General features: G+C 42.1%; 2 protein-coding genes across 2 annotated transcripts in view; one reads left to right on the forward strand and one right to left on the reverse strand.

Annotated features, from left to right (window-relative positions):
- Positions 1–16736, reverse strand: part of LOC145456510 (uncharacterized) — a 487292-nt gene extending 470556 nt beyond the window's left edge. Inside the window, exon 1 of the mRNA XM_080334643.1 lies at positions 16547–16736. The gene's annotated coding sequence lies outside the window, so the exon portion shown is untranslated. The remainder of the gene's footprint in view (positions 1–16546) is intronic.
- LOC145456519 (protein arginine N-methyltransferase 1-like) overlaps positions 1–22581 on the forward strand; it is a 340886-nt gene that overhangs the window by 112667 nt on the left and 205638 nt on the right. The window lies entirely within an intron of this gene.

Consider the following 22581-nt stretch of genomic DNA (forward strand, 5'->3'; position numbering starts at 1 on the left):
AACAATTACGGTTGTATTCATATCCCTACACATCTTTTTTTTTATTCAACTTGAAAAGTCGTTACTATTCTGTAAGATAGATGAATTACTACGCGGTATATTCTGCAAGACAAGCTAATTACTACTCGGTATATTTTGTAAGACAAAAGTAATTACTACTCGGTGCGCGCAACTTGAGATTAACATATGTTTTGAGTATACGAGATTTCAAAGTCCGAGCAACGTAGTTGAGAATTCATTTCTTACAATCGAACGCAGGTGTTATATTGAATATTATCATGATGTAATCATAAGGATCGATACTTTAGTTTGACATACGAGATTTTGTAATAGTCGATCATGACTTGATTATTGAATCATGACGTAATTACACCAGTGTTGGTTATTGTGATATCAACAAACTTTTCAGGGATATTTTTAATTAACGCGTCGATTTCTAAAACGAGGACTTGCATGTGCGAAATGTTTTTTGATCGGGAAATTAATCCAGGATCGTTCGAATCGTGTGATCAATATTTAATCCTTTCACACCCACCATTGTACGTGCTAAATGTAAAAAAACATTTTGAAGTCTATAGATCTACACTTCAAGGTTTTGATCAGCACAGAAGCAATCGTACTATCTTTACCGATGCGTCCTATTCCACAGACTTGGTTAATACTGTATGGTTATGGCTCATACCGTCACGCATGACTTGTGTTCATGCTGACAAAGGACTTTTGTGTCAACTCACTGGAGTTGAAGGTAGTGACAAGTGCAAGTTTCGGTTTAGTCTTTCCTTGCTTTATTTACAGCTTAATCATTTATTTGAGTATAAAACTCACTAATAAATGCATAATTGTACATGATTAAACTTCATACACCTGGATAACGGATATGCCTGTCGGTCAATGCCCTCTTCCGAATTGCGGATTCCAGACTGCTGATACTGAAGCTGCCATCGCTGCTGCAGAGTTGAACATTCATGCTATGGTACACCAGACGGCCACACAACATAATGACAGTGTCGCACGTCAAAAACTTCCCAGCATGGAACGCCCTGTAGTATCTCGAGATACGACTGCTGAGGATTGGCATGTATTCCTTCGCAAATGGGAATTATTTAAAGGGGGCACTAATATGCCGGCAGATCAAATCACTAATCAGCTCTGGCAATGCTGCGAATCTGCGTTACAAACAGACCTTTTCAAACAAGTTGATGATGTGTCTCAGATAAGTGAGGACGAACTTCTGGCTACCATCAAGGCCTTGGCTGTTATGAATATAGCAGCAAGTGTTCGCAAGGCCAATCTATTCTGTTGTCGCCAGGATCGTGATCAACCTATTCGGTCGTTTGCTGCTCAGGTCCACGGAATAGCTCGTACCTGCACATTTGCTATGAAGTGCACGCGACAAGACTGTGATCAGATAGTCAACTATTCTGATGACATCGTCAAACATGTTGTGATATCAGGCATAGCAGATGAAGATATTCGGCGAAATATCCTCAGTTTACCTGACCTGGACGACAGGACTCTGCCAGAGACTATTAAAGTGATTGAAACCAAAGAAATGGCATCTCGTGCTATCTCTGTTAGTAGCCAGAGTTTCGGATCATTCGATAACACCGGAACTGTCGCGTCTAATGTGCCAAAAGCCCAAGATGCACCGCCATCGGCCAACCTTGATGTTATGATACCATGCCGTTCTTGTGGCAAGAAAATTAAAAAATTCAAGTACATAAAGGGACGATTCGGGAAGAAATTCTTGAAAGAATTCGTACAATGCTCAGAATGCTGGAAAACAGAGAGAAAAGTATCATCTGCATCTAGCCCGTCTGGACATATGGCATCTCTTTCAACACTTGACCGCCATAATGACCATGCATCGACAACGCGTAATGCTACTCCGCGTGGACATCAGTCGTTGTTCAAGCACTACATCTTCGACGGAACAAAGGGGTGGTTAGCAAAGGAATCGAAACCGCAACCGACTGTGGAATTGCAGGTATGGACTGATACTCGAGATTATGATCAATTCAGTATCCCATGTCCACAAATGTCGTCTACGGCAGTAAAAGGTGTTGCGGACAGTGGTGCCCAATCGTCTTTGATGGGCCTAACAATGTTCTTAGCATGTGGGCTTACTAAGAACTGTCTATTACCCGTAACTAAACGTATGCTTGCTGCTAACGAAGAGGGCATAAATATTCTGGGTGCAGTATTCCTTCGAATGTCTGGTAAAATGCGCAACGGACATCGCATAGCAACAGCCGAGATGGTTTATGTAACAGACTCGACTGATCTGTTCTACATGAGCAGAGGTGCGATGGAGCAATTGCATATTATTGGGCCGGATTTCCCTACAGTTGGCGCTGCCGCAATTACTGCTCCGGCCTCTACGAAGGAATATTCAAACACCATTAGTAGTCAACGCTCGTGTGAATGCCTAAAACGGTCGCTGCCTCCTAGTTCTCCCACTGAGCTCCCATTCACGCCATGTGTGGAAAATAACGAAAAGATGAAACAATGGCTTCTACTGCGATTTAGTTCGTCAACATTCAACAAGTGCAAACATCAAACGTTGCCTTCCATGTCTGGAACACCCATATCCATTCATGTTGATCCAGATGCAAAGCCAGCAGCTGTCCACACACCTTCTCAAGTGCCTATTCACTGGCGTGATGCAGTTAAGAAACAATTGGATGATGACGTGCGTCTTGGTGTCATTGAAAAAGTTGAACCCAATACGCCGACAAAGTGGTGTCATCGAGCAATATGGGTTCGTAAAAGCGATGGAAGTCCTCGCAGAGTCATCGACTTCCAATCCCTCAACCGCCATTGCTCCCGGGACACGCACCACATCGTTCCACCATTTCATCAGGCCCGTTCCATCCCACCCGATACTTTCAGATCGGTTACTGACGCCTGGAATGGCTACCATTCAGTACCCGTCAGAGAAAATGATCGCCACTTACTCACGTTCATCACTGAATTTGGCAGATACAGATATCGAGTGGCCCCACAAGGTTTCATAGCAAGCGGGGATGGATACACTCATCGGTATGATCGGATAATCGCTGATGTGCCTAGAAAGACAAAGTGCGTCGACGACACAGTGTTATGGGATGACAGTCTGTCTGAACATTGGTGGAGAATGATTCATTATCTCGAACTGATGGGACGCAATGGCATCATTCTTAACCCTTCGAAATTTCAGTTTGCATGTAAGCATATTGAATTTGCAGGATTCGAGATCACGGCAGACGACGTACGTCCACTTCCAAAATATTTGGAATCCATCGCCTGTTTCCCAAGGCCGCAGAAGCTGTCAGACATACGGTCGTGGTTTGGACTTGTGAACCAAGTCTCCCATTATGGCAAACTTACCGACATGATGGCACCATTCAAGAGCTTACTTAGCCCAAAATCTTCTTTCACGTGGACAAATGAACTCGATGAGGCGTTTGCAGAGTCAAAAGCTGAGATTATTCGAGCAATCCAGAATGGGGTGCGCATTTTTGACCCGAAGCGAAAAACTTGCTTGAATCCCGACTGGTCGAAATCGGGCATTGGGTACTGGCTGCGTCAAAAATACTGCGAGTGCGAATCTACAACGCCTGATTGCTGTCCCAATGGCTGGAAAATTACTCTGGCAGGTTCCCGATTCTTACGTGATTCAGAAAGACGATACGCTCCGATTGAAGGCGAAGCCCTTGCTGTGGCATGGTCCCTGGAGGATACCAAGTTCTTTACCCTTGGCTGTGATGACCTTGTTATCGCTACCGATCACAAACCGCTGATCAAAATCTTCGGGGACAAATCGTTGGACGATATTACAAACACTAGAATATTCCGCCTGAAGCAGCGTACAATGTCCTGGCGCTTTCGTATTTTTCATGTTCCAGGTAAATCCATACCGGCATCGGATGCGTTCTCGAGGCACCCTGCATCACTGGACACGACTCACTGGTCCTCCCTGGACCCAGTCGATTGTGTGGCGGCAGGTCACGATGAAAACAACCAACTAGAGACGTCTATTATTGCAGCTACAAGGGCATCCCTGAACGCCATTAAAGTCATTTCATGGGAGGATGTGCGAAAAGCTACCCTATGCGATGATACTCTCAGTAAGCTGAAGGAATACATCGTCTCAGGATTCTCACGTGGATCGGATCAGTTGCCGTTTAAGGTCCAAGCATATTGGCGCTATCGTGGTAAGCTTTCTATTGTTGATGATGTTGTCATGTATGATGATCGAGTTGTTATACCTTCAGTTCTGAGGAAACCAATATGTGACACCCTTCATTCTGCTCACCAAGGTATCAATGCCATGTCACAGAGAGCTCAAGCTACTGTTTTCTGGCCCGGTATGTCGGCTTGCATTGCAAGAACGCGGGCACAATGTGATGCGTGTAGCAGGTCCGCACCGAGCCAGCCGCATTTGCCCCCTTGTGATCCTTACGTACCGACATACCCCTTTCAGGCTATTGCCGCAGATTACTGCACTGTTGCAGGTCACCAGTATCTCGTAGCCATCGATCGTTTCAGCAATTGGCCTGAAATCTTTCATATCAAGCCTGGCACTCAAACGTCTGGTGCACTTGGACTGCAAGATGCTTTACGGAACTACTTCATGACATTCGGCGTTGTAGAAGAACTGAGCAGCGATGGCGGACCTGAATTCACCGCTCATAGTACGCAAGATTTCCTGCGTCGATGGGGTGTTCGGCACAGACTGTCTTCAGCATACAATGCTCGCTCGAATGGCCGGGCTGAAATTGCGGTCAAGTCAATTAAACGACTTATCACTGGAAATATATCACAGGATGGTGAGCTCCGAACCGACTCATTTGTACGAGCCGTGTTACAGTTCAGAAACTGTCCTGATCCAGACAATGGCCTGTCTCCAGCTCAAATCGTTCTTGGAAGACCTTTGAAAGACGCTCTGCCATTCAAGAAAGTTGGTTCAGTCTTCAACGGACATATCGTAAGACCGATGTGGACAAAGCTATGGCAAACAAGAGAACGTACATTACGTACGAGGTTCGCTAAGCAGCTCGAATCTTTGCGACCACGCACTCATAATCTGGCACCCCTTGAAGTGGGGGACATATGTCGTGTACAAAATCAACATGGACGTTTCCCTCTTCGATGGGACAAGACTGGTATGATTGTTCAGTGTAACGGCAATGACCAGTATCTTGTTAAGACTGATGGGTCCGGGAGATTGACTTTGCGAAACAGAAAGTACCTTCGTAAAGTACAGCCATTCTGTCGATATACTGAAAAGCAGCATGGTACGGAAACTTTATCACCCGTGCCGACAACTGAGTCACCGCATGTTGATGGTGCGAATCCCGAGCAGAGGATTCTTAATGACACACACGAGGAAAAACATTGCAACGACCAGCCTGTGGATGATGTTGACGATGCGTACATGACTGATGACTCTCCTGGTACTTCACCATCAACCAGTGCTGATGGTGGCCGCAAGTCAAACCGTGTCAAAAATCCTCCACTTTGGCACAAAGACTATGTCCTTGGCGCGTTGTATTCATATTGATGCATGTTTATTGTTGCGCCTTTTTCTTTTCAACTCCTCAAATTGTGCCTTTATCGGAGTTGTGGGGGGATGTATGGTTATGGCTCATACCGTCACGCATGACTTGTGTTCATGCTGACAAAGGACTTTTGTGTCAACTCACTGGAGTTGAAGGTAGTGACAAGTGCAAGTTTCGGTTTAGTCTTTCCTTGCTTTATTTACAGCTTAATCATTTATTTGAGTATAAAACTCACTAATAAATGCATAATTGTACAAATACAAACTCATATCAATAATAAAATCACAGTATGTGCTACACTGAAATCTACAGAAAATGTCTTTGTATTGCTGCTCATAGTAGTGATATCGATTTGAACCTCCAGAATAATTGTCATCATCTAACCAAACTACTGAAATTCGTTGTCAATTTGTCTGATGTTCACTGAATGCATACTAGAACTATTTGCGCAACGCACACGATCAGAGAAATTGGAAATTTTCCTATCGTCATTCGTCAAAGTAAATGTCGTCACAATACTCAATCACTAAAAAAACGATATACTTGTATGTGATTGAATCACCGGTAATTAACTAGCTAAATCAAACCCCTAAGAAATTTCACTCACTCGTTGGGTATGAAACAGCGTCGCTTAATCGGTCTATATCGTTTTTCTAAAGGTAAATCATATCCATCCAATAGAAAACAATTTTCACTCACTTGATTAATGAAACCGAGATCGACATTCGATATTTTGTTTGCGGGAAATACTTTGCAATAAACACACTGGAGTGGTTGAGCTTTAACATCGTCAAGCTGTCATTTGCATCGTTTAATTAACCGACATTTAGCGATTGGCGAACATACCAAACGATACACATCCATCTCCGAAATACTGCATTGATCTTAATTTCCATCATCGTGATAATCGAAGTACATTTCTTTCGAATTCGTAACAACCGACTACGACACGATAAATTTTTGACAAGTTATGCTTAGAAGATTGGTTGCATATCGCGAAAAAAATAATATACCTCTCATATTGATACTGTTACTCCATTGATCGATATTTTCAAACGAGTTTCCCCGCTTAATGTATATGAAAACTCAGCCGTCTTTTAACATCACAAAGACATTGATAAAAAGTAGGCAATCAAACACAACACTTTGTACGACACTAATTATTGTTCCACACATCTCATTTCATACTAAGTGTATACGAAAGATATTCATGACACATGAAAATATTCCCATGCTACAAACCTGTACAATGATTGGTGGTGCTTTCAAACTGTTTCGATATCATCATCCGGCTGAGGAGCACGTTAAAAATTCTTCTACAGACACATCCGGGTGACGAGCACTGTTTTAGACTACGTGCTCACTCTACAGACAAATTTCGCAGTTTTATGACACTGCAGTCTGAAACTCGATAAATAAAAAGCGGGCCGTACTACTCCGGTTATTATGAATCGATTTCGCTTGACGAGCCGTAGGTTGCCGACCCTTCATCCACAACATTAGTACACAGAATGTATCATCCAGACGAGATGAAACTATGTGAACAAGGATGGCCGAGGGGGTTCGTCTTACACAAAAAGATGTCGGAGTTCAAGTAACGAAGCGTAAAAGGTGTGGCCGTCAAAATTGGGCCAGCAGACCGCCCGGGGAGTGCGGACCGTGTAGCAGTTTCAGAGGGTTCACTGCGACGATTTTCTCTCGGTATGAAAAACATACAATAACCGACTGAATACGAGTAGACGAGATGCGATTTGCGCTAACCATATTCGAACATTGGTGAATGAATTGCCACAATGCAAGCGCACCCATCCTATTGAATGCGGAGCACAGCGATTCCCAACCGCGGTGTCCCGAGAAAATGAGGTAAACAATCAGTGGCGGCTCGTCCTATAGGGCAACTGGGGCATTGCCCCAACTAAAATTCTGTTCAATAACAATTCTTTACCATTCATAGACACACAGCAATCTATATATACCGAAATCACAGCGAAAATCGTATTCTTCTTGTCCTTTCGCTTGTAAATGCCCATATATAGCGAAGTCTCTGCGAAAATCGAATTCTCTTGCGTGTTTTCGCTTTGCGAATGCCTAGCCGGGGCACGCCCCGGTAGCGCTCATAACAAGCTTTCACTGTCTATTCTCTCAAAGCCGCGCACAATAAAGAAACAATGATTTAGTCTCTCCTATTCATAAAATTACCGAGCAGGTGGGGCAACATAGCATGGTTGCCCTTAAGGTGTGATGTAACAATCGTATCTACATCTGAACTCGGTTACCGTCATACGCGTTTAGTCGACCTTTGCTATTCTCGGTCGATTTTGATGGTTTTTCACACCATGATAATTCTTGAAACTTGGTATGTTATGTCGTGATGGTTGTATTTAACACTGTCGCAAGATTCAGGGTTTCTACTTAAAGTTTAGGGTAGTAATTCTGTTTCCGAAGTTGAGTGTGTGCTGATCCGTCATGTATCGCTAACATATATTTTACTCAAAAGCCGGTATTGGTATCCATTGATTTTGACGATGTTCCATACCGAGATCGGTCATGATATTTGGTACGGTAAGTCCTACTGTTAGTATCGAACGCTGTACCAAGTTTTCAGTTTGTCACTGAACTATGTTAGTGGTAATTTCGTTTCCTAAGTCGAGTGAGAGCTTACCTAAATCCGTCATGAGCTTTTGCATGGTATGTCTTGATTTTAGTATCGAACGCTGTGCCAAGTCTCAAGGTTAGCACTCAATGATTAGGGCAGCTATTTTGTTATCAAGGTTGAGTATGGTAGAGATGTGCGATGATCTGACACTAGCCTACCTAACGCATTGCGGATTTCACGCAAAAGCCAGTGTATCTGAGTTAGCGCTAACTGTGTTCCATACTGAGATAGGTGATGAGATGATGATGTCATGAAACAGTTTACTAACATCCTCGGTTTGCATTCTAATATTTACTTTTATTTTATATTCTCCTATGTCAATTTCACCGTGAAATTGTGGCCTTCAGGCCATTTGCTTACAATTACAACCCCTGTCAAGCGCGATAGCTGTTTCGTTTTCGATCGCGGATAACAGCTGATCGCTTGATTAGCCTATTCCTCAGTAAATCTTACGCAAAATTCGGTGTTGGTCTGTTCGTATTAATTTTGACAGTGTACCATACCGAAAACGGTCATGAGGCTACTTCTGGAGGATTTCATGTAACAGTGTACCAAGTTTTCGGCTTTCATCCACGTATTTATTCGGTAATATATTTTCCAAAGGCGATTTTGCAGCAGACATATAGACACTATAGACCGTAAGCCGTATGTGTCGTATGACAGTCTCAAGGCCAAAATCTCCTATGCTGCACCGGGACCGAATTTCCGAGGCTGCTATCGGTAGTTCTTCAGAATGATGTTTTGGATTCAATATGACATGTCCAATCTATGAGATAACAATTGCGTATGTGTCCGAACTCGTTGACCTTTCCAGTTAGGCTTACGCAATCTCTCGAGTTATAGCCATTTCCATTTTTGCAGATAATTAGTCAGGTATAGTGCGAACATGAACCGTGTCGAATCTTTGTTCCGTACGCCGTTTACGCAGTTACCACACTTCAAGTCACAGCTCACCGGCAGACCTCTCGCGGCACATACGTTAAAATCATGCACTGTTTTCGGGAAGTTCGTGTTACCATACCACCAAGTTGCTTGTTTACGTTGGAAAACGCCATTGTGTTGTCATTTTGATAAAAAGTCGCTTGCAGCCCTTGCCCCACCACCCGATATTGTCACGAGCCGCCACTGTAAACAATCAAGGTCGCTGTCCATATTACATCAACTTGAGAATATCTAACTTCCATCTTAATCTCGGCGTTAATCTCGGTGGAATTTTGGATGCTCATTAAAAACGTCCACTGAATGGCAATGATGCGAGGTTAAAAAGTACAAGAACCATCGTACTCGTCGTATTTGATGGATTTGGCTGGCTTGGTTTTGTGTTTTCCCTGCAGAATTCGTCGATTTATATAGGGCAGCGAAATATCAAAATAATTGCGAACCTTGCAACTCTCCTCGTAAATTTTACCGATGCCATACATGTTCTAGCTAGACCAGTGGTTCCCAACCTTTTTCGGTGGCAGGGCCAAATTTAGAATTTCAGAGTACGGCCGGGGCCGCACGAATACCAAGGCAATGAAAGGAACCCAAAATAGTCACCAAAATACGAAAATTGGCATTGTTCCGAATCCGATCATTCGCTGGACGCCATTGGCCATTGTGTTGCCGCGCTACCGTTGTTCAGAACAATCAACCTTTGCTGGCTATTTCGGAGTAGTTTTATTGCCCTCGCGAGATTTCAATTCGTATTTTTGGAATCAGTGCGGCACTTGATTTCGATAAACACCGACATATCGAATTATTCGGACGCTTGAGTCGCGAGCTATAGGACTACCAATTATACTGCTTTTGGCGGCTAAGCAGTACCCATCTCGGCGTATGCAATCGTGAGTCACTTGTTGCACATCTGTCCGTAAATTAGTTATCAATATCCAGGGCCGTAACAGCACTTCGTAAGACCCCCCCAAAAAAAACGTTTCTCTTGGGCCCCCCAAAGGGTGATAAACAGAACTTCGAAGCCCCCAAACCCTCTCAGGCTAGATGACTGTTTACCACTATTTATCATCTAAATCGGATGTCTGCTTTAGGCAGCTTCTCTCGACTAATCGCGCGAAGCGCGAAAAATTTCTATAATTCACGATTGAATCGGTCAATATAGTCGGGAATTGCATATATATTGGTATCAATTTTTATCCTCTCTCTGCTCACGTAATCAGATTGACCGGTTGAGCCGAGTGAGTTGTGCTTGAAAAGGTAGGACCACTCAATAATAATTAAACATCTTCGGGCGTATACCCGTTGGCAGGAACGAAACAGCACTTCGTCCGGCCCCTAAAACACTTAGGTCTTGAGCTCCCATAGGGCGATAAACCGACCCCCCCCCCACCCCCCGTGCCGTTGTTCGCTTCTGCCACGAAATCAGGATCCCCGTTTAGTGAGCCAGCGTGGAGCGCGAAAATTTTCGATAATTCAAAATAAAATAGGGCAATGAGATCGGGAATTGCATATATATTGCTATCGATTACTTGTCCTCTCTGCTCACGTAATCAGATTTACCGGTAGAGCTGAGCGAGGTGTCTTGGAAACGGTAGGGCCCGTAAATAATAATTAAACATATTCAGACTGTTGGACCCGTTGGTACGACTTCGTTACATGATGTTATTTGTTATTTCGTGACCTCCAGTCTGCTATATCAAGAAATATAGAATTGCCCAAACATACTAAACTAAAATATGCACACGATTTCAAATTGGTAGTTCTTCACTGGCATATAATTCTTCCCTACGGGATGGTAGCCTATTTGTCTCGTGACTTTCAGATTACCAAGACAGGAACATTTGGCGCCAGTCATTTAGGCGCCTATGATCAATTATACATATATGAATTTTGAATATACATAACGAAGTTTTCGGTCAGTAAGGGCAGTCCTTTTCGGCCAAGGTTTTCTCGCTGCCGATTGTTCTGGCACACTTCTTGAAGTAATATGTTACATGGCCTAAAACTTTTTATGTCTTCGTGCGTCGTGGCGCGGTAATGGCCAACGCCGATATGCCCACTTCTATAAATCTTGCGTATTTATCTTGGTCGAAGAGTACCCAATAATTAAGGTACTTGGAAACATGAAATCGCGCCCAGCGCGAAAAATCTTTAAAAAGTTGCATAAAATTTCATAAAATACTCTATAATCTATGCTAATTCACTAAATCATTTTGGGCCCACTTCGAGCTCGCACCCCAATTGGGGGCTTGGGTGCGGCAGTTACGGTCCTGTCAATACCTATATCTATACCTATATCTGGGTAGGTACTGCCCGTTCAACTGGAAAGTTAGGACACATTGCATTGAAACAGCAGTGACGTAATCTTAGCAGTCTACTCACAACTTTCCTGCAATCCTAATCGAAAACTCCAGACTCCAAGTCAAGCAAGAGTATTTTATAAATATTTTTTTTTTCATAAATCGATTTCTCAATATTTTTGTGGGGGCCGCAAGAAGACTAGCTGGGGGCCGCATGCGGCCCTCAGGGCCGCGGTTGGGAATCACTGAGCTAGACGATCACAAGGCGACCACGGTCGCTCATAGATACAATGACTTTTTACGAACTGTACCGTGTCGCTAAACTTCGTCATCGTGTGTACGAAAGAATGAATGAAATCCACTGAAACATACATAAGCTTGGAAAGATTGTGCAGAGCAGGGCTGAAATTAATTTAATAAAGTCTGCGGGCAAAGTGGAACGTCATCACCCGTCAGAAGGTGCCGTAGTCTCTTGTTTGTCGGTATCTGTCATGTTCTATATCAGAGGTCTCAAACTCAAATGTGATCGCGGGCCAGTTTTCCAGTTTTGACGACGCCGCGGGCCGCAGCATTTATAGGGGTATTCTATGTCTTTCCAAATAGGCCTTATTTGGCGAGAATGAATTGTCCTATTGAAAGTGAGCCGATCCAGCAGACTGACTGTAAACACATATCGTCAAATGTGATTTACTCTTGTATAAAATCAGGCCTGGCACGAAAAGAATCATCACATTTATAACTATTTGAATAGAATTGTTGTTGTACTTGATATATATTACTTATAAGCTATAGACACCATACGGGCTGACAAATGTATGATGCCATCATAAAAGCTATCGGGTTATAATTTTGCAGCTACTATGAATATTTTGAATTTAACAAATTATTAATAGAGACTGATCTGATATCAAAACATTTTTAGGTTGTATGGCGCGCAAACTAGGTATGGACTATACGCCGCGTTCCCTCTAGGGTCCGCAACAGAGAGTCGGCGAATACGTTGGCCAGCACTTTATTGTACAACATAAACTCGGACAGACTAAGGATAAAACATTGATTGGATAAAATAAACAGCGTTGGTCGTGCAGCGTCGGTCGATCGTCAGATAAAAAGCCGGCAGTCGTCAGGTAGAAAGGCCGTCTTTAAATAGTCGGAATGCAGACACCGTCGCGCACAATGATCAGCAATGATTGTTAATTGTTCATCCGACGTCGAGAGTGTATGTGCGGTACACCAATCCGCCATAGTTGCGCATTGTAATTCCAATCCAGGATTCGGGTATACTTCTGATAAGTAGGCCAAATATACTTTCAAATATAGGAACAGAAACAAATATAAATATAATATAAATATATTAATGAATGTGTCCTAGTGATTGAAATGTCGAGACGCAGAACGGGCCATTGTTGTTACATCGTTGGAGCGACCACTACGGTACTCGGTACTTGTAAGTGCCCTTAATAACATGGTTTAGCGACCAAAGATGTAACTGACAGATTGCCAATGGTTGACATATCTACTTGCTTAATTCGCGAAATACCAGGTTGCGACCTTCTGATCTATTACTATTCCCCTGATACGCAATTAGTTTGTTGCGTCCATGATTCTAACAAATTCACGGCATTCCGAGTCACTCCGAGTCCACTCGAGTCATTTTCATTTTGCCATCGAGTTAGCCAAGTCTAAGTAATTCTAAGAAAGGTCGCGTCCAAGTCCAACTCACAAATTTCAGTCACGAATCGTCTAAGGGTCAGGTTTTGTCATCATGAACTGGAAATGTGGCGAAATAGTGAATCTTCCACTGCATAGTAGCGTTTGCAATTGACGTGATAGTGAAGTTGTTGAATAATTTCAGTCTTTCGGGGCAATTTAAGATGTACTTTTGACTTTATAACCTGAAAATATATATTGGACACTTATACATTGTCAAAGTATTAAAAATCTAAAATGTCGTCGCGGGCCGCACAAAATGCTCTGGCGGGCCGCATGCGGCCCGCGGGCCGCGTGTTTGAGACCTCTGATGTAGACTGTGTTTGAATTGTAAATGCGGATTTGTGAACAGGTGGACGAAAATGCATCAAATATGGCTTGAAGCTAAGTAGCAGAAAAAGTCAGAACTCTGAAGAAGAGTACCCTTATAGTACTTAATGATTGATAGAAATTTCCAAGAAAAAAAACTTCAACATAACCGGAGAGTTTTTGGTGAAAAACTCAAAATTTAAGTATATTAGTTGGATAAGTTTCAAATATAAAGAAACTATTTTCTCAATTTTTATTGAAATTCATAAAATTGAATCACTCTCATATTATTGCACAAATAAGATTTATTTTACGATTTTATAATCAGTTGGAAAGGGCTTGAAATCATAGCAGTTATTGCAGTTGGGACCAAGAGTAGTTGTAGGTAGTTGAATCGGTGCACTACAACAGTATCGACAATATAACACTGGAATTCCAGGTGATTGACAAAAGGTCTGTGGGTGATGTGGCAGTGTTATTAACGTTATTGAACAATTTGGCCCCTTTTGGCCCCTTTTCCGGCGCTGTTTGGCCCTTTTTCTCAGAAGATGTCTGGCAACCCTGGTCTGGGAGAAGAAGAGCTTTGGTCTGGCTGGGAGTGTATCTGGAGGTGCTGGTTGTGAGCGAGTATGTCGGGATCTGAAGTTGAAGTAGTAGTTAAAGTTGGCTACGTAGTACAGTAGGAAGTGTCTAGGGTTGACAAAGCTACTGGGGTATGTGCAGTGATTCATGTGTGTATCGTAGTTGATTGGGTATCGTGCCAATGTGTATGTTTTGCGGTGGAATGTCGTTAATGTGAATATATGCGTGAGCAGCAATGTGGATCTGTGTTACCGGTGCGTGCGACCTCGGAAGGGCGAGGTCCCGAGCCCACGAACACGACGAAGTCCCTGTTAGGTTTTCATGCCGTATCAGGGACGCTACATATTGAACACCAGGTCAGGGTTCGGATATCGCATTGAATAGCTCGTATCGCGACAATTGTATGCGTACTATAATACCGATCTGGGCTGCTCTGAGGCATTTCCCAATTGACGTTCGCAAACCCTTACTCGAGTGAAACGATAATGCGCAGGAATGAATTTCAATTTGTAGGCATAAACGATGATATCACACTGTCCAATTTGGCGCTACGAATAAAAAACTCTGAACTAAGGTCGTGCATTTGCTCATCCAATTCATAATGGAGACGATGTTTGTTATGGTGCGAATCGAAATGTGCAGCAAGGTCGTGTTTTTATTCTCAGACGATATTCGTCTCATTACTAATTAGGAAAATTGATCAGCTCATAAGCATCAATCCCGTTTTGTGACATGCATGTTTTTTTTTATTCTTCCGTGCCTATGTATGAACATGGTTACTGGTCAGTTAGAAAATGCGGTGCCAACGAGGCAACAATTCTCTGATGTAGGTGGCAAAAATTACGTTCCTATTAATATTTTTGACTTATGGTTTTAGGACATGGCATTTGCGATGAAGGTAAATTTGTATGCTTTCTTTCAAGGAATTTGTGACGCCTGGATTTTGACGTGTAAAACGATCCAATTTGTAGCCTGTTAGCGGTCGACCCCAGATCTTGATCGGGTAAGAATCGTAATATTGGGTTGTTGAAATCAGACATCAATTCTGCATTTGCGTTGTTTAACTTCAGAACCGTACATTGTAGTGTCGCGATGTTCTCTATCGTTCTGACTGATTTTTGACAGGCATATCAGCTGCAGGAATTCTAAATTAACCTTAATCCTGCAACCTTCTCCAGGTGGAAATGCCTTGACAGCGAGGATATGTGCCGTTACTCCGGTGTCATTCGTCGACACAGATAGCGCACTTCAGGTATGTCTGCTATAACTAATATTATCAAAAGTGGTGGATCAATATTGTATTACCAAAATCAAAAATAATGTGTCACTGCATATGATGGAGAATTGTGATATCCGGGGCTTGGTGAATTTGACGTCAGGAATTACATACTGATTATTATGAAATCGAGGCTGCATCAATATTGCATTGATAAATTGGAACATGAATATTTCACTGAATATTAGCGTGGATTGTGATATTCGGCACTTGACACGCGGGTTGGGAGCAGAGGTGATCAAGCAGTCACCCTTGGAGTAACATCCAAGTAGCGATTTTCAAGGAAGCAAAAATGATGTGCCCCAGAAACTGTTCAGTAGATGTAGTCTAAAATTAAAACCACTCAAACTTGAGTAACTGGTACACCTACTCGCAGTACTGCGTTACTGACCAGTGAACAACTTAAGTTATGGCCGGGTCAGGGGCTATCTGTGCCGATTTTCACATGTCAATTCACTGGTAACCTTAGCAGAGTAAATGGAATGCACGCATAAAACTTCTTGTCTCGCGGCTTGAGTTTAACTGCTGTTGCCTTCCCTTTACAGTTTGCCAGTAATGCGAAAATGATGAAGAACGAATGTCGTGTAAACGAGGTGTTGTCAACCGAAGCACAGCTCTTCAGAGAAAAGACCGAGATCAACCAACTAAAAATATACACGAGGTCAGTGGCGTACCCAAAGGAGGGGTGGGTTTGTTGTTGTTCAAAACCCCGCCTATTTCAAAATTGATTCCTCGCTTTTTAAAGTGGCGATTCTGTCTCGTATTTCTTAGCTCAGTTGCAATTAGTAGCGTACAGCCCCCTTGGGTTTTGGCTGGTTAAAAACCTAGAAAGCTCTATCAAGCAAATTCGTCTCCGTCCACGCTTTCCTCAAAAGGTCTCATATTTCATGATTCAAAATGCTCATTGTAATATTATTTCAACATACAGGAGTAGTTGTAGGTGCCCGAACGTCAAACAACCGAGGTTCACGGGAAGAAAGTATTGAATTATAATATTGCAGATACAAACTACTCGAAAAACCAACTCTCGCCACTCATAATCCAATATTATGAACGAACGTGCGATATATCTCCCATTCATAGTTATTGCTATGTCTTACGTGTATCTAGCTTGAGAACCAATGATCAAGTCGCTTTTAGTAACTCGTCCATTCTTAAACCTGAAGATCTGATTTAATTTTTTCAATTCACTGAGGTAATATCTATATATTGTCGCAGGTTTAGAATTCCAAACACGGTCAATAGGGTTGTTCAGAATTGATCGACTTTCAAAATGTCGTGGTTTTCAGTCCGATTCCCATGCCTTAAACCATAAAAACATATTCTAGGGACTTTTTTCCGTAATTCATCCCTTGCATCCGTGTGCACATTGAGCTGGAAGAACATCGGCTAAAAATAGGGGATTCCCCTAAAATTTGAGTGTCGCTATTCGGAATAGGCTAGTAAAACGTCATATGTAAGCTGGTTTTATGTAGCTATTGCGGTTGGACTGCTACATAACCTCACTACAGAAAGTATTGTCAGTTCAGGACACCATTTTCATGTCCCACACTGCCTTAGAACTCCTCAAAACTGCCTATGACTGATAGTCATTTTGTTGGATCACCTATCCTACACTCCTCAACCCTACCCGAGATTGTTCATCAATTGCCGGGATCACCACGTGCAAGAATACAACTGTAAATGTATCATTCACTCACAGCCACATTATAAACATCACATTGTTCAAAGGAAACGAAACAAAAAGGCAAAGAAACAGATCATCTTGGCAAATACTACTTAAATCAGGTCCGGATGAAATGGTTGCTTTAGAGAAATCGGCATATCTGTTCCCGTTATCTTCCACGGCTTGTAAGAGGCTCGCTCGCTGTTCTTTGTCATCTGTTTTGAAAGCATCAAAGTCGGTATTCAATTTCACCAAACGCTCTGCTGCGCCGTTAACTATTTCAACGCTACTCACAAATTCTTGAGCAGTCACGAAATGCGAATCAGTATGCCATTCCGAAACTGGAAGACTAAACCAATCATGTTCGACATGTATAGCATTGGATAGAAACCATGATTCCGGTTCAATTGAAGCAACCACACTCATTGACTCAGAGACAGAGTCAGAGATTAGACTCAGAAGTATAGCCTACCTCTGCGAAATTGTTCAAGAATTGGCATTTGCAGCAATTTAGCAGCCATCGCTTCCTTCACTTTGTCAGGAATCTTTGGTTTAGCCGAGAACATTGTTGATACCACCGTTTCCTCGGTGAGATGCCAATGATGTTCTCGCATCTTTTTATATGCCACATCAGCAACTGTGAAATCGCACAATGAAAAGTCTGTCATGCCATGAAGGAATTTGAGATCAATATACTGTGCGTCACATGCATTACCAGTTTTCAACCAAGCTGGGACATAAAACAGGGCAACTTTCTAATGAACTCTTCAGAATAGCCCATTTGCTCTCTCCACATGAACATTTTTGACAGTACAGCACTTGACTCATCCCATCCAGTGCTATTAGTAGCACCAGGCTTGCGAAAACGATTATCGATATATTGGGCAGCTACAATCGCCAAGGTGCCTGTTGCACATTCTCTGTAGTCATTTATTATCAAGACTTCTTTCTGCTTTCCATTATATGGCTTCATCAGTGGAATTATTTCTTGCTTAGCTTAATCAGCGTTGATCGCCAACCAGCTGCATTCATAAAACTGAAGTGTTTTAGAGCTTCTTAATTGATCAATATCTTTCCACTTCTTGGAAGGTATTAAAATCTGTGTTTTCAGGGCCTGTGGTGGCAGATCCAAAGACACTTCACTTCCAGACCTCCCCGAATGACTAGTTCATAAATATGATGGCGACAAGCAGAAGTAGAAAGTAGAAAACTTTCCTGTTTATCAATTCTTCAAGTAACAGAACTGCACCTTTATTTTTTCCATTGTTTGAGGGTGTTGTGTCAAACACAAGAGCTCTGACATTATTTGTTAAATTATAAAGTTCCAGCAGTTCAAATGACAGACCAGCCTGTGCTTTTCCTGTACCACTCTCCAGAGTTCGATTGCCAAGAAGTTTGCCTTTCTAAAATGCGTTGGAATACGCAGACTATGCCAGCACTGCCAAGGCCTCAAATTTCCCTCCGAAACGACTTCCAGTGAGCTTTGCATCCCTGTGCAAGGCAATGTGCCAAGTTGATCTGTTTCTTTGCCTTTTTGTTTCGTTTCCTTTGAACAATGTGATGTTTATAATGTGGCTGTGAGTGAATGATACATTTACAGTTGTATTCTTGCACGTGGTGATCCCGGCAATTGATGAACAATCTCGGGTAGGGTTGAGGAGTGTAGGATAGGTGATCCAACAAAATGACTATCAGTCTTAGGCGGTTTTGAGGAGTTCTAAGGCAGTGTGGGACATGAAAATGGTGTCCTGAACAGACAATACTTTCTATAGTGAGGTTATGTAGCAGTCCAACCGCAATAGCTACATAAAACCAGCTTATATATGACGTTTTACTAGCCTAGTCCGAATAGCGACACTCAAATTTTAGGGGAATCCCCTATTTTTAGCCGATATTCTTCCAGCTCAATGTGCACACGGATGCAAGGGATGAATTACGAAAAAAAGTACCTAGAATATGTTTTTATGGTATAAGGCATGGGAATCGGACTGAAAACCACGACATTTTGAAAGTCGATCAATTCTGAACAACCCTAACGGTCAAACACTCGGCCATGCGGCGCCCGGCCCGAGCCGGGTATATAGAGAAAGTATCGCTGCTCCCGAACAGAGGGGGCACGCCTCCAAGATGTCTATGTTGTGGGAAATCCTACTCCAGTAAAATCATTTGAATAATATTTTCCGGGTCTTTCTTTCGAAGGTTTTTCGTTGAAATTGCAGTATGAGCAGCCACACGAGAAAGAGTTAGGTGACAGAAAATGAATGGGGAAAATGTCCTTGTGACTAGGGCTTTGGAGAAGGCGAATAAGAAATGCTCCAGCTGGGAAACAAATTCCTCTTCGTTTAGTTGACCTTTTTTTTATCAACCGATCACAAAGTGGGAAAAATTCACCGATTTTTGAGAATTCTTCTCCGGTTTTGCAAGTCTCAAATTTCTGAAAAAAATGTCCTGTTTTTAGATTTCCAAAATATGGTAAGCCTAAAATATATGCAAACCAAGTTGGTTATGTTTCCTAATATACTGTTCTGCTGTAGCATTTTCAAGAATGACTTAACGATTAGAATTAAAATTACGAGTTGAATGGCCGGCATTTCGCTGTCATTAGTGTAATTAGACTGCTATCATCAACTATTAGTTGTGCGAGTTGGGCCCGCGGTGATGCGGCTCGACAAAGGGGCTACTTCTTCTATCCATATCAAGCGGAAAAGTTTCTTACACCTGGGTTACCCACCGTATACCTCAACTATTCCCAATGCAAGTCTGTTTGTTTTGAATATAACCCTATGTTACGCTATCGCCTCTTCATATGAAAAGGTTTTGTGGACAAGTACGCATTTCCAATAATCTCATACCAACCTTATCTTTCCCTCCATCTCTTAATATAGATAAATTGGCTTCTGTTATTCCACACGCCACCTCAGACGTCTTGACCCCATGTATGTAGTACCGCCTGGCTCAGCTCTGCCTTCTGTAACCGTCGCATTGATCATGTGCGGCGATCCGAGATCACCTTGTATCCATTAACCGTCAGCACCTAGTTATATGATAGCATGATAAAAGTTTTATGAAACTTCTCATATGTTAAACACACTTGTGCTGGGGCACCGTGCGCCAAAGACAGAATCCAGACGTGCAAATTTTGCTGCGTTATCGGCGTTATTATCGTAGGATGAGGTAATAGATGAGTCAGGTATCGCTCCACTCTTCATCCTCAATAAACAATAGTGGAATAAAACACGAAGGATAATATGCATGGTGTTGCTATTTGCTGAATGATGTGTAAGCGAAGCTATAATCTCCCATTTGACCACAAATGCAATATTATCGAGGTGTCAACTTACGCGCTACCTCAAGAATTTTCACCATTCTCTCAACTTTATCTGGAAAAGTGTATAATTAGGGCTGGGCGAAAAATTCGGAGACTCGAATCTGAATCAAGCAATAATCCCAATGATTCGAGACGAGTACTGACAGATGATATTTTTCGATACTATTTTCCGCTGTGGTTGGTTGTAAACCTTGATTGGTAGTATGAAATATATAGTACAAAGCTCCCCGCTTAAGTGAAATTGATATATCTGTGAAGTTGTCTAGACTCCCGATCGCCGATCCCGCTCTACTAAGAGTGTCTTGAAAACGCCCAGGAGCACAGTAAGCCACACTGTATGGAGTCGGCATCAGAGACCCGAAGCTAGATGCATGCGATAGAGTCAGTGACTGAAGAGTGAAAGTGGATGCAAGCGAATGAAGAAGCATACAAAACACAAAGTTGCCTGACAAAGGTGCTTAGATACAATGTCATTGAAACTGATCTATAATCAATCAATGTCCTGATGCACAAGGCCAAAAATTGTCATAAGCCTCACTGAAATGCCACGTATTAATAATATAATAACTTGTGCGCGTAAATCACAGGATCATTTCTGTAATTTCGATTCTTCATTTTTAGTCATTTCTACCTCTCCAACCCTTGCTAATTCCTTACCTAACGTAATTCTGTAATCTGACCTCTTCACTTATTGCAGAGAAAAAACAATTCGACTGTATTACTGAAAATTTAAAATATACTTCAATCTCGCCATTTTCCTTGGGTGCAGATTGCTCCCCGGATTATCTGTGTATTTACCAGTTTTACTGTGATTAAACAGTATAATAATAGTAATTGATGTTTATTGTTCAACCACGGTTTGATATCAGACATTGGAATCTCACTTTTCGAAACCTCAAGCCGACTCATCAGTTGTGATACATCAAATTAGTATCTTTGCCTCCTTTATTCCCTTTCATTCCTCTCGGCCCAGGCGAACCACTCTTGCCCGTTCTACCGATACACGAGCAGCCTCCATCTTCCCTATCTGCTTCCATAACGCTTGAGCAGAAATCCAGAACATTTTGATGGTATCCGTACGCCGTACCGATAAGATAAATCGCAATAAAAACTTGAGTAGAGAAATCACTTCAATGTTATATACTGCTGACCTACGATGATACAATTGCAGAAAATTGTACTTCGTTAAATGCAATACTGCATGTGTACGCTCCAAACATGGTAACTGATCTATATACATTTCGCCTCGCTCGCGTGAACATCATTACGCTAAGATCTAAGATCAAAATAACTCATAAGACCGTCATAGACAACGATGCATATGTTATGTTAATTAAGAGGTATCACTGATCAGTGAGGCAATGATTCACCTGTCGTCAGGTTGAATACTAAAATTTGTGAAAAAAACTTCAATAATTATTAATATATTCGTAGGTTTAAAGCAGGGCTTCTCCAGTCAGCGGGCCCGATATGTGAAAATGAAGTACGTGGCGGGCAGAATCTATATTTATTAGCGTATTTATCCACCTTTACAAGGAATAACTTGTATATAATGTAAACTTTGAGTTTGAAGCATGGATGTCAAAATTATTATTTAATAGATTTATCAACTGTAATAGGTGCTGAAGTAAATGGGATATCTGTTGTCAATAAAATTTGTCAATTAGTTATTTCAACTCTGGCTGCATGTCGGACGTAGAAATTCTTATTATAGACTCCACGTGAACATCAGTTAGATTGGAACGAAGCTTTGTCTTGGTAATGTTCATGGTCGAAAATGTTAGCTCCCAAATGTATGTTGACCCGTAATGAACATGTAGTTTCATGGCCAACATTCTAAGGTTGGCAAACCTGGATTCATTCCGTGACCATATAATTTGTCAGTGCTTTCAGATTGCTGCGCTATAAATTGTCGTAAGCAAGCAGTGGGATTTGGCTGCAGACTGTGGCCGCGGGTCACATTATCTTGAAAGACATTACTTTACAAACGGTCTGCGGGCCGCTCAAAATCCCGTCATGGGCCGGTTCCGGTCCGCTGGATGTTTGTTTCGTACACCTGGTTTAAAGGATAATAACTGTATATTGCATGAATGAGAGGATATAATATTTCTCTTTAGAGATTATTCTTTGCTCTGGTAAGTTTTCATTCATGTCATGCTGTTCAAAAACAGACTAACTGGAATAGTACTAGGCGCGATTTCTGTAAGTTAATAAATTTTCAAATTGATTGTGACGTATAATGAGAGTTCAGCGGTTGATAGATGCTGCACAGGTC

This window comes from Botryllus schlosseri, chromosome 14 (assembly GCF_051294905.1).
Source record: "Botryllus schlosseri isolate E-star chromosome 14, Bs_hap1, whole genome shotgun sequence".
Classification (NCBI taxonomy): domain Eukaryota; kingdom Metazoa; phylum Chordata; class Ascidiacea; order Stolidobranchia; family Styelidae; genus Botryllus; species Botryllus schlosseri.